Source organism: Tupaia chinensis, unplaced genomic scaffold (genome assembly GCF_000334495.1).
Source record: "Tupaia chinensis unplaced genomic scaffold, TupChi_1.0 Scaffold000115_1, whole genome shotgun sequence".
In the NCBI taxonomy this organism is placed as follows: domain Eukaryota; kingdom Metazoa; phylum Chordata; class Mammalia; order Scandentia; family Tupaiidae; genus Tupaia; species Tupaia belangeri.
In genome coordinates, this window is record NW_006159579.1 from 3,823,723 (window position 1) to 3,834,587 (window position 10,865).

Sequence of the window (10,865 nt, forward strand, 5' to 3'; positions counted from 1 at the left end):
CACACACACCCGGCGTGAGTTTTAAGCCACCGGGTCTGGGACACGAACTGCGGTCGACTACGTGGGAGTCCAGCGACATAGCCATTATGCTGACTGCTGGTTCCCCCTACATTTTTTTATGCCACAAGTAGTCACATGGCCACTCTAGCTGCAAGGGAAGCTGAGAAAGTGAATTCTTTCTGACTGGGCACATTTGTTAGGCAAAAGGGAAGAACAGCTAGCAGAATCCACTTTGGGGTACCCACTTTGCCGGGGCCGTTGGAAAGACTCCGTGAGATAACAGTGAGCACTTGGGATAGAACAGCCTCGCATAAGCGGCAGTCGCCTTCGTGGTGTGCCTGAAGGCATGTGCGCATGCATTCACTCAGCAAGCGTGTATTGTGTTTCGAGCACTGTGTACAGCGCTAGGGACATGACAGTGACAGTCCCTGCCCTGTTGACACAGTGAGTAGGGAAGATGAACCAGGGAACAGGCAGATTGACTCCGCTTGGATCAGCGTCATAGCAGAGGACTGGAACGTCCATTTATGGGTGTCTGCTTCTTACTGCTGAGGTCCAACCACCTAAAATGGTGCCTGGCACGCACGAGGTACTCAATGAGCAGTTACTGAATGAACAGAACAATGTAAGAAACATTGTTCCCCACTGGGGCTCCGCTGTGTACAAGGCTTTTGGCGTCAGAGAGGGCAAGTGGGTGACACGTTGTCCCTCCCTACAGAAGAGATGAGGAAAGAAAATTCTCCAGGGCAGGCTGAGGTGGGGCCGGGGATCTAGCAAGGAACATGGCGTTGAGATTCCTGCCCTCACCAAGCCGGCTGCCCAGGGGGAGGAGCACTGGAGGAGGAGCCTGGTGTCCTGAGCTTGTTCTGTTCATGTTTCCTGAGCTTCCCCTCCCCCCAGGCCTCAGTTCCCTTGTCTGTATGATGGGCCTGATGGGCTCTGGTGGGATGTCAGTGATGCTGGACACGCTGGTGGCCACTTCGTGAGCCCCGCTCCTGTGCGTGTGTAAGAAGCCAGTACAGAGGCAGGCTGGCTTGATGCCATAGTATCATGTTAGGAAAGGAGTCAACTGTTGCAAGAATGGAAAGGGGACTCTCCCAGGGACTCAGGAGGGGACAGGATCTGGGCTTTGCTTCCAGCCTTGCCCACTCCAATGTCTGAGTCTTGAGGTTCGCTGGCAGCTGGGCCTGGACTCCAGTGCTGCCTGTGAGCATGCCATGAGAGGGCTGTGTGGGGTGTCCCAGTGAGAAGTGAGGGTGATGGTAGTTCTCAGAGGCCTCTGGGAGGTGAGGGCAGAGATCTGGTTTTGTCACTTGCTTGGCTGTGTGACCTTTGGCGGATTGCATGCCTTTCTGAGTTTGGTTTCCTTACCAACAAAATCGGGTTACTAACTCTTTCCTCGCCTACCTATTAGGACTTCACCTAGTGCATAGTAGGCCCTCAACACCGGTAGTGAGCACAGTGCAATCGTCATACTTTCCCTCCGGGGAGGGGAACAGACATGTACTGATGCCCTGTGATGTGCCAGGCTCAGTGCTCACACAGTCTCCTCAGCACCACTCTGAGGAGGTGGCCTTCTCATTACCGGAGGCATTGCCTTGTGCCTCGTCTTTCTCTTCTGCTTCCTCAGAAAGACCGAGTTGCTGGCCTTGCTGGCGTCTCTTGAAGAGAGGCTCGAGGTGGTTCAGGACGTTTGCTTTGAGGCACGCGGGCAGCCTGTGACAGCAGACAGGTGGTCAGGGCAAGAATTAATCTAGCCCTCATCAAAGGGGCGAGGAGCAGAAAAAGATGGCCCTGGGGGTGAGTGATGGAGTGGGACAGGCTGAAGGATCAGAAGTGCTTTTCCTCTTGATTCAGTGTCTTGAGAACAGGGCAGTGAGCCCAGCCTTGAGATGAGGTGGCAACAGTCCTGTCCCTTGCTGCTGCGCTTGGCTCAGATGCTCTATCCAGTGGCCTTCACTACTTGTGCCTGGAATGAGGCCAGGAGATTAAAAAAGAGAGAGAGAGAAGATTTGGGAGGCTCTGTTGGCCTAGGGAGAATGGGTGTTCTCAGCCAAGTACCCCCAGCAAGTTTTCCTGAACTACCCCGATCCGAGGAACTTCATTGGGTGAGAAAAACAGGAAAATAGGCCTGGGGAATAAAAGACATGCAAACGGAAATAGGATTAGAAGCAGTCCTTGCAGACCTTTCATATTGTGGAGCCGGGAAGTAGCTGGAAAGAGAAGCCTTGGTGCCACCTCGGTGTGGGGGAGGGGATTCTAACACTTGGACCTTGGCACACGGCCGATCTGGCAGGTGCTTGGCCCTGTCCTTGGTGCTGGTGGTCAGGGCGTTGTCCGCGGTGCTGAAGAGAGGGTTGCGCCGAGTCCCAGCTTTGGGGAAATGCTGTCCCCAATTCTGTCTTTAGCGTTTTAATGAATCTTTGGCAGAACTGTGGCTTTCCGGGACCCAGCTGAGAGGGCCGGAGCTTTGAATCTGGTGTTGATCAAATCCTAACAATCACTGAGGGAGAATTTGATCTCCCATCATTGTCTGCCAGGCACCATTAGGAATGTTTTCTGTATTGTGCCACTGATTCCGGAACATGGCTTGCTGGGGAGGTGCTGATGGGATCCCCATTTTAGAGGTGATCAGACTGAAGCCTAGGGAAGTTAAGCGACTGTATCTCTAGCCTCAGTTTCCTCGGTTGCAATGGAAGGTTGTTGGTAGCATTATGCAAATTAGCAGGGGGCGGGCCTTGTAAGTGGAGGCATGGGTGGGGTGGCATCAGGAAGGCATGAGTGGATCATTAACCATGTTGGAATCACATGGGATTTCCTGGAAGGGCCGAGAGTTGAGCCAGATCTGAAGGGGGCTGGTGTAAGGCTGAGGGATTACATGGGATAGATGTGAAGCCCATTTGCTGAGTGCCTACTATGGGTCAGACCCTGTGCTGGGCACTTGGCAAACCTGGTCACTGTGCCCCACAGCCTCACTGGCAAGAAGTGACGGGTTCTGTTTTGCAGCTATGGAAGCAGAGGGAGACAGATATCCTGGGGTTACTTAGCTAGAAGGTAGTGGGGCTGAGAAAGCCTTGGGAACTGAAAACCAGATTTGAACATCAAGACCAGAGAGGATCCTGGGTGTTGCCTGGTCCAGCCAGAGGAAGGGCCTGGCCTGCTGCTGGCATACCAACTCGGACTGGATGTGGTTTCCTTTCATCTGCTCTCTCCCAGGACTGTGCCCCACCCCCCTCCCTTCTCACTGGCCTTGGCTCTGGGGAAATGAGACATTGCTGTCGTGTCACAGAGACTAGCTGTCAAAGAGACCCAAGATTCCAGTTCCAGATATGCCATCTGTGAGCTGTGTGACCTCAGGCAAGTCACTTACCCTTTCTGGGCCTCTGGTTCCCTGCCTCTGGCAGAGCATAGAAGCACTGTCGTCACTGCCCTGTGAGGTGGTTTAAGGACCAGAAGAGACAGCGGTGGAAAGACCTGCCAGGTTAGCTCTCGTTAGTAGAAGTCAGACCTAGACGAGAGAGCAGAGTACCCCCACTTCACCCCCAAGGCTCCACAGCAAGTGTCAGAAGCAGAAAAGGGCCCAGAACTTCCGCCCTGAGCCTCCAGTGCCACTTCACAGCAGGACTGGCGGCCATGGCTGGGGCAGCACCTGGCAGCCCCAGCTGACAGACATTCCTTCGGGCAGGCAGACTCAAGCCCCAGAGCCAAGTGTCCCTGTGGGGGGTCAGCGGCCGGGCCAGCTCTGGCTGTTCCTCCACCAGCCTCCCTAATAGCTCTGAGCTTAATGTGCCTCTCGGGGCTGCTGTCACGCCTAATTAGGCTGTCCTCGGCCACCCTCTCTTCCTGGCCCTGTTCTGGCCATCCGAGGTCCTGGATATGACCACGCTGCTGCCCTTGGTGGCTTGTTGGCTTTGGGGAGGAGGTGGCCACCTGCCCTCATCATCACCTAAGGCCTAGGAGATCCGAATCCTCACCCAGCCTGGGAGGCCGTAGCTCTGGGGCCCAGGGATTTGGCTGTACTTGCCTCCCACACCCTCCCCTGGCTCCAGGGCCTGGCACTGCAGCAAAGCGAGGAAGGATGGAGAGAAAGATGGCAGGGACGATGGGGGAGAACAGGAGGGATGGAGATGGGACTCCGCAGCACCAGCCAGCCTCCTCAGCCGAGGCTGGAAACCCACAGGAGACAAAGCCTGCCTCATCCACGCTCTCCTTTCAGCAGCCGAGCAGCCACAGGATGTAGACCCAGAGAGAACAGGACACATCGTCGAAGGTGAGGGCTTAATGTGGGCCCGGGTCAGGGCCATTCTGGGGCTGGAATCATAGTGGAGTACTTTCCATGGCAAGGATCGATCTCAGGGCCTTGACTTCTCTCCAGCACCTATCAGCACAGAACGAGCATGTTTGTTGAAGGAAGGAAGGGCGAGAGAGAGGAAGGGAGAGCTGGACCAAAGGAAAGAAGGCAGAGAGGGGAAGGAAATGCTGGAAGGCATTCCACGTGGAGGGAACTTTCACAAAGCAAAGCTCAGGACTGTTTGAATTGTCTTCTCACATAAATGATGTCTTCATCCAGGGATGTTGTTTGGTTCTCTTCTAACATGAATTCTATCACAATCAACTAATTGGCTCTGCATTTTATTTTTTCCACTTACATGGATTTTTTAAATTTACTTAATTTATTTGTGAGAGAGTGCACCTGTGCCCATGAGGGACAAGGAGGGGGCACTGGCCATGGTGGTGCAGTGATCCCCTTCCCCAGGCCTTCGCTGTTCAGGGTCTCGGGTGTGCACGTGCTGGCATGTCCCAGGTCAGTTCAGCAAGTGAACCCACAGTCAGCCATGTGGCTTCCAGCCTTGTAGTTCAGTGCACTCCTGCCCACGCCACCGAGGCTGGGCCTCCACGTGTGTGTTTTTGAGATCAAGCCAAGTCCAAGGTAGTTTGCTTGTTTCCATTGTGGGTCTACTCCACAGGCGTCCTGTCTCCTGCTGACAGGCGTTTTGGTGTTTCTGGTTCTCCACCTCCAGGGGTGTCGCCGTGAACATCCCGTGTGAGTGCATTGGTGTTTCTCTGGGAGCAGGATTCTCAGCGTTAACAAACACTGCCGAATTGCCCTCCGCGGTAATTACGCCACTTTGCACTCCCGTTAGTGACAGATCCGAGTTCCCATTTACTCAGTACCTCACCATCAGTTGATGTATCACTCTTTAATTTTGCCAATCTGCTGAGAAAATACGTTGTTTTCATTAGCATCGCCTGACTGTTAGAAAAGCTGGGTGTCTCGTTATATGTTTCATGGACATCTGAATCTGCTCTTCTGCAAAACTCCTGTCCACATACTTTGCCCAATTTTTTATAGGTCGCTTATATTTTTCTTAGTATTTTATAGAAGAGCTTTGCATATGTGGATGTCAATCTTTGTTATGTTTATCGTAAATATTTTCTTTTTTAAAAAATTTATTTATTTATCCCATGAGCGAGAAAGACAGAGAGAGAGAAACAGCATCCACAAGAGGGTCTTGATGCTGTGATCCACCCCCAGGTTCAGCCAGCCCCAGATCACAGGCACACCTGTGCCTTGGTGTGTTCAGGGAGGTCCCTGGACTCAAACTGGGAACCTTCCCATGTAGAACTATCTCACAGAGCATGGCTTTTGGGGGTTTGTTTGTTCGTTTGTTTTAGGTTTTTGCCTTAAGTGAGTGTGTTCACCAGAGAGAGACAGAGAGAGATAAAGTGAGAAGTCACCCCCCCTCCCGCCAGGGATGGCCGCACCACAATCCCTTCTTCTCTAATCTCCTCTCAGTATTTTGGGCACACACACACACACACACACACACACACACACCCCTGGCGTGAGTTTCAAGCTACTGGATCTGAGACTCGAATTATAGTCGACCATGTCGAATCCAGTGCGTTAACCACCATGTGGCCTGCTCGCCCCCGAGCAGCACATTCTAACACTGCACTACCATCTGGCCCCTGTTGCAAATATTCCCCCTGTGTGTTGCTTCTCTTTATATGTTGTAGATTTTGATGTAATAAAACTTTTCATTTTCCCCTTTATTTGATTTTACTTCGTTGTAACTTGTGTAAGAAGACTTCTCCACCCAAGGTCGTAAAGATAGTCTGTCTCCCTCTAATCATTTCAAAGTGGTATTTATCTTTTATGTTTCCTATTTCCATCTTTAATCCAGTTTCAATATTTTATCTTTGCAAGTGGTGTGATGTGGGGATTTAATTTTATTTTTCTATGGCTAGCCTATTGCTCCAGCAGCATTTATTGCATACTCTGTCCTTTTCCCACGAATTTGAAATACCATCTCTGTTTTATGTTGAAGTGCCCATGTATTTATGGATCTATTTCTGAGAACTCTGTTCTGTCTCATTGATCCCTTTGTCTATTCCAGTTCTACACTAATTATTCCATCTCCTTGGGGTTTTTTGGAGAGGTCTTTGCTATAGGGCGCATGCGCTCACCAGACAGAGAGAGACAGAGAGACAGAAAGCAAGAAATCACCCCCCAGGGGGGACGGCCGTGCCACAATCCCTTCTCCTCCATTTTCCTCTCGGGATCTTGGGTACACACGCACCCGTGCCCGGCGTGAGTTTAAGCCACCAGGTCCAGGACACGAACTGCAGTCGACTACATGGGAGTCCAGCGACATAGCCATTACGCTAACTGCTGGTCCCCCATCTCCTTGTTTTATCAACAAGGACATATCGACACTTGGAGCAGGACTGTTCTTCCTGGGCAAGACTGCCCTGCTCCTTGTAAGTCTCTGAGCAGCCTTGATCGCATCCTTGGTGCTCGATGCCAGCAGAGCCACCCCCAAGTCATTATTACAACCAAAAGTGCCCCCGTCATTTCTACCCTCCCACCTGCTGTTGAGAACCGTCACAAAAGGCTGTGTGATGTGGTTTGATATCTAGGAGGATCAGCCCCCACCCCTCCTCGATCCTTCTTTTCCATGTTCTCCTTCCACTCTGATTCACTGCCAGAAGGGGAATCTGTAGCATGACACAGTGTTCCACGCCCCTGCAGGTGGGGTTCCCTTCGACCAAGCAGCCCACCCTTTTGGGCGGACTGGGGGTGTTGTCTGATCATTAGAGAGTGTTGTATTACACTGAACTGAGGCTGGCCTCCCTGTGACCCATGTCCTCACTGGATCCTGGAATCCACAGAACACGAGCCCTTCCTCCTTGGCCCACCCTTCCTTGACCTGAGAAAACAGACAATTTTTTCTTCCAGCTCAATTCTTCTCTCCAGATTGCCAAACTCAGTAACCCTGGTTCCTTCTGGTGTTTGTCAAGGACTTGGCTTCAGCAGTAGGCAACAGGGCACGTCTGAGCTTAGGTTGGATACACTGGGTTAGGCTTCCTGTTCTCCTGCTCAACAGCTGTGTGACTCTGGGACATTCAGTTAACCTCTCTGTGCCCCGTTTGTTAAATGGGGATAAGAGTCCCTCCACCTCAGAGAGTTGATGAGAGAGATAAACGAAGCCCTAAATATCCCTGCCAAGGAGGTCATAGCTGTTCGTGTTTTTCCTGCGACTATTCCTTCTTCATGACTTTGCTGGTCCTTGTCTCTTGCCTACCCATTAGAAGAGGTGTTCCCAGCTGAAAGGAGTGTGTGTGTGGGCAAAGACCACTATCGCATCCTCGGAGAGACTGAGAGGACAGGATCTGCTGCTGGGCTGGAGGTGGGGATGGCTAAGAGGTGCTGGAGCTGTATCCAGGTTTTGGTCTGATCAGCTGAGAGGGTAGAGCTCCATTACCTGGGAGGTGAGGAGTGTGGGGAGAGCAGGTTTGCAGGGTCCGTTCAGTTTGGACATGTCACATTAGAGAGATCTGTTAGACATCAAATGGAGATGCTGGGTAGAAAATTGGAGATATGAGTCCAGAGTTCAGGGGAGGGGAGGGTTCCAGGCTAGAAACGGAAATGAGGGAGTCATCAGACCTCCCCAGAGCTTCTGTTCTGCTTCTGCATAGACATAGCTTTATTTTATATGCTTTTCCCAGAAATAGGACCATAGCCTAGTTGAGGTGCAGCCTGCCTTTTTATTTATCCTTATGGTTTGAAGTTTTCAGGCCAGCATGTGAGATGACATCATTTTTTTTTCGTGGCTGCATAATATTACACGGTGTGGCGGAATGGCAGTGTATGTCCCCGTTTTTCGCCGGTGGACACCATGCCTGCGTCTTGCCTTCCTCTCTCCTCTCTCCTCTCTCTCTCACAGTGCAGTGGGCAGCCGAGCATGAATCGCCTCGTACAGGCAATAGCATTGCTCTAGGCTGGCCAAGGGTTTGTTTTCAAAGTTTCTTTAGAAAGTTGGAAGACAAATATGCGTCGAGCCAGGCCTTGAACTGGATCTGTGTTCACAGCAGCAGACGCACCTGAAAACCCCTTCAACCCGGGGAGTCGCGTGTTCTGAGGCTGGTTTTGGAGTCAGACCATTCGCGTCCCACACCAGCTCTCTGTCGTGTCCTGGGCTTTCTCCATGCCTTTGCTTTTCCACCCCCGACACAGGTAGTGATAAAGCCCACCTCTCCCTTTTGGGGGTACTGGGGGCTACAGGAGAGGATGAGGCATGGGCTTAGCGAAGTACTGTCCCAGGCTACGCACTCCAGTAATTACCATGCTCAGCTGAGCTGAAACTGATGATTTCTTAGTCCCGCTTTTGGTTCCTTTTCTGTTTTTCTTGTTTTTTGTTTGTTTGTTTGTTTGTTTTTGTTGTTTAGTATTATCCTCTTGTGTAAGTAAGAAAAATAAATAAGAGATCAAGAGAGGGGCCAGCAGGAGGCATGATGTTTAAGGGTGCTGGACTCCCACATGGGCGACCTCGGTTTGAGTCCCAGACTTAGCAGCTTGCTTTCTCACTTTCCCTCTCTCTCTGTCCCTCTCTAGTCAAATTTTAAAAATAAATCAATAAAGTTAAATAAAATAATTCTTTTTAAAAAATCAAGAGAAGAGACAATAAAGACAGAAATGAGATAGTTCCAGGGAACCAGCAGTTAGCGTAATGGCTATGTCGCTGGACTCCCACGTAGTCGACCGCGGTTCATGTCCCAGACCCGGTGGCTTAAAACTCACGCCAGGCTCGTGTGCATGCGTGCCCAAGATCCCGAGAGGAGAATGGAGGAGAAGGGATTGCGGCGTGACCATCCCCCCTGGGGGTGATTTCTCACTTTCTGTCTCTATGTCTCTCTCTCTCTGTCTGTCTGGCGAGCGCACGCGCCCTACAGTGAAAATCTCTCCAAAAAAAAAAAAGAGAGAGATAGTTCCATAGAATACGCTACTAAATGTAGGTTATAAATTTGCCTCTGAGCTTCCCAGTAGACAAAGTAAAAAGGGAAATACAAGAAGTATCATGATTCATAGTGACCTTGAAAGGGCAAGAAGGCAATTAATTGCTTGGGTGTGTGCAGAGTGACCATGTCTTCAGAGATACTCAAATAGTAAGTCCTATAATGGTGGAGGCTGCTATGACTCTAGACCCCTAAGGTTCTGGGGTTTAGAGGGGTTGTGACTGTGGAATTCTGGAGGCCACAATACCAAGGGGTAGGTGATGGAGGCTGAGCTTGTGGCCTCCCACTCTGGTGAGGAATATGGCCAGGAGTAGGATGCAGGCTGAAATGGGGCCCCAAAGTTTGCTAATGAGGCCAAGGGGCAGTGAATTTTGGCTGGGAGAAGGTTTCATGGAAGAGGTTATTTCTGCCCTGGGCCTTGAAAGCCAAGGAAGGCTTTCACCCCTGGAAATACACTGACGGTCATGAAACCCCACCACGCCCTGTCTGGGGAAGGAGCATCCATCCATGGCCTGTTTTAGATAAAGGAGACTTAGAAATTCGAATTTAATGGCACTCCCTCATCATGGGAAAACTGAGGTGCAGAGAAGGCAGGGATGAGCCTGAAGTCACCCAGAGAAGCAGGGACCTGGTAGGCCTCAAACCCATCTCCCACCTCCCCAACCAAAGTCACTTCTCCGACAGGGCCCCTCACGGCACTCCTGCTCTGGGCTCTGACTCGCCTTCTGCAGGGTCATTAACCACCTACCGCGTGCCACGTGGTATCCCCTATATTTAACTCCCACCTTGCGACTTACAGAGGCCCAGAATAGCAGCCCTGGGGGGCCTACCTCCACTGCCCTCCCCTCTGGTATAACTGAACTTCTCATGGTCACAGCTTCCCCCAGCCCCCAAGAGAGCAGAGTCCTGGATCCTGGGCTTCTGTGTCCTTGAGAGAGAACTGGCTTGTTCCTAAGTGAGACTCAGCATAGGAAGAGAAGTACCCATTTAGGGAAGAGAGGTCCTGAATACGCACACTGAGCCCCGATCCTAGCCCCAGACTGAGCCTCAATTTTGATCTCAGACTAACCCCTGATGCTGGCCTCAGACTGGGCCCTGGCCCTGATCTAAGACTGAAATCTGATCCCTTCTCCAAGCTGATCCCTGACTCTGGCCCCAGACTGGGTTTTGACCTTGACCTAGATGGTTGGCAGTTGGAGAAAGGAATAGTTGAGGTCAACCCATACCCCACCCTTAACTTACTAAGGATCCCTCCCCACCTCACTGCCCCACATAGAGTATAGATTCCTGACTCAGACCATGTCTTGAGGGTTCTTTGTCAAAGGCCTGCCCCCTACACTCTGGCCTTGGCCTCAGTGGGGGGCAGGCCACGTAGCCTGGGTGATAGCACTGCTCTGTCCAGCCCAGTGCGGTCATGAACTGCTCTGCATCTGCAGATGAGCCACCAGCACAGCTGAGACCAGCCCTCCCGTCCTCCTAATTTGCCTCCTATCTAATTCCCCATGCCATGTGATCCTGGTGAGGGCTGAGATATTTATAAAGCCCATTTCCTTCATGCTAGAGCC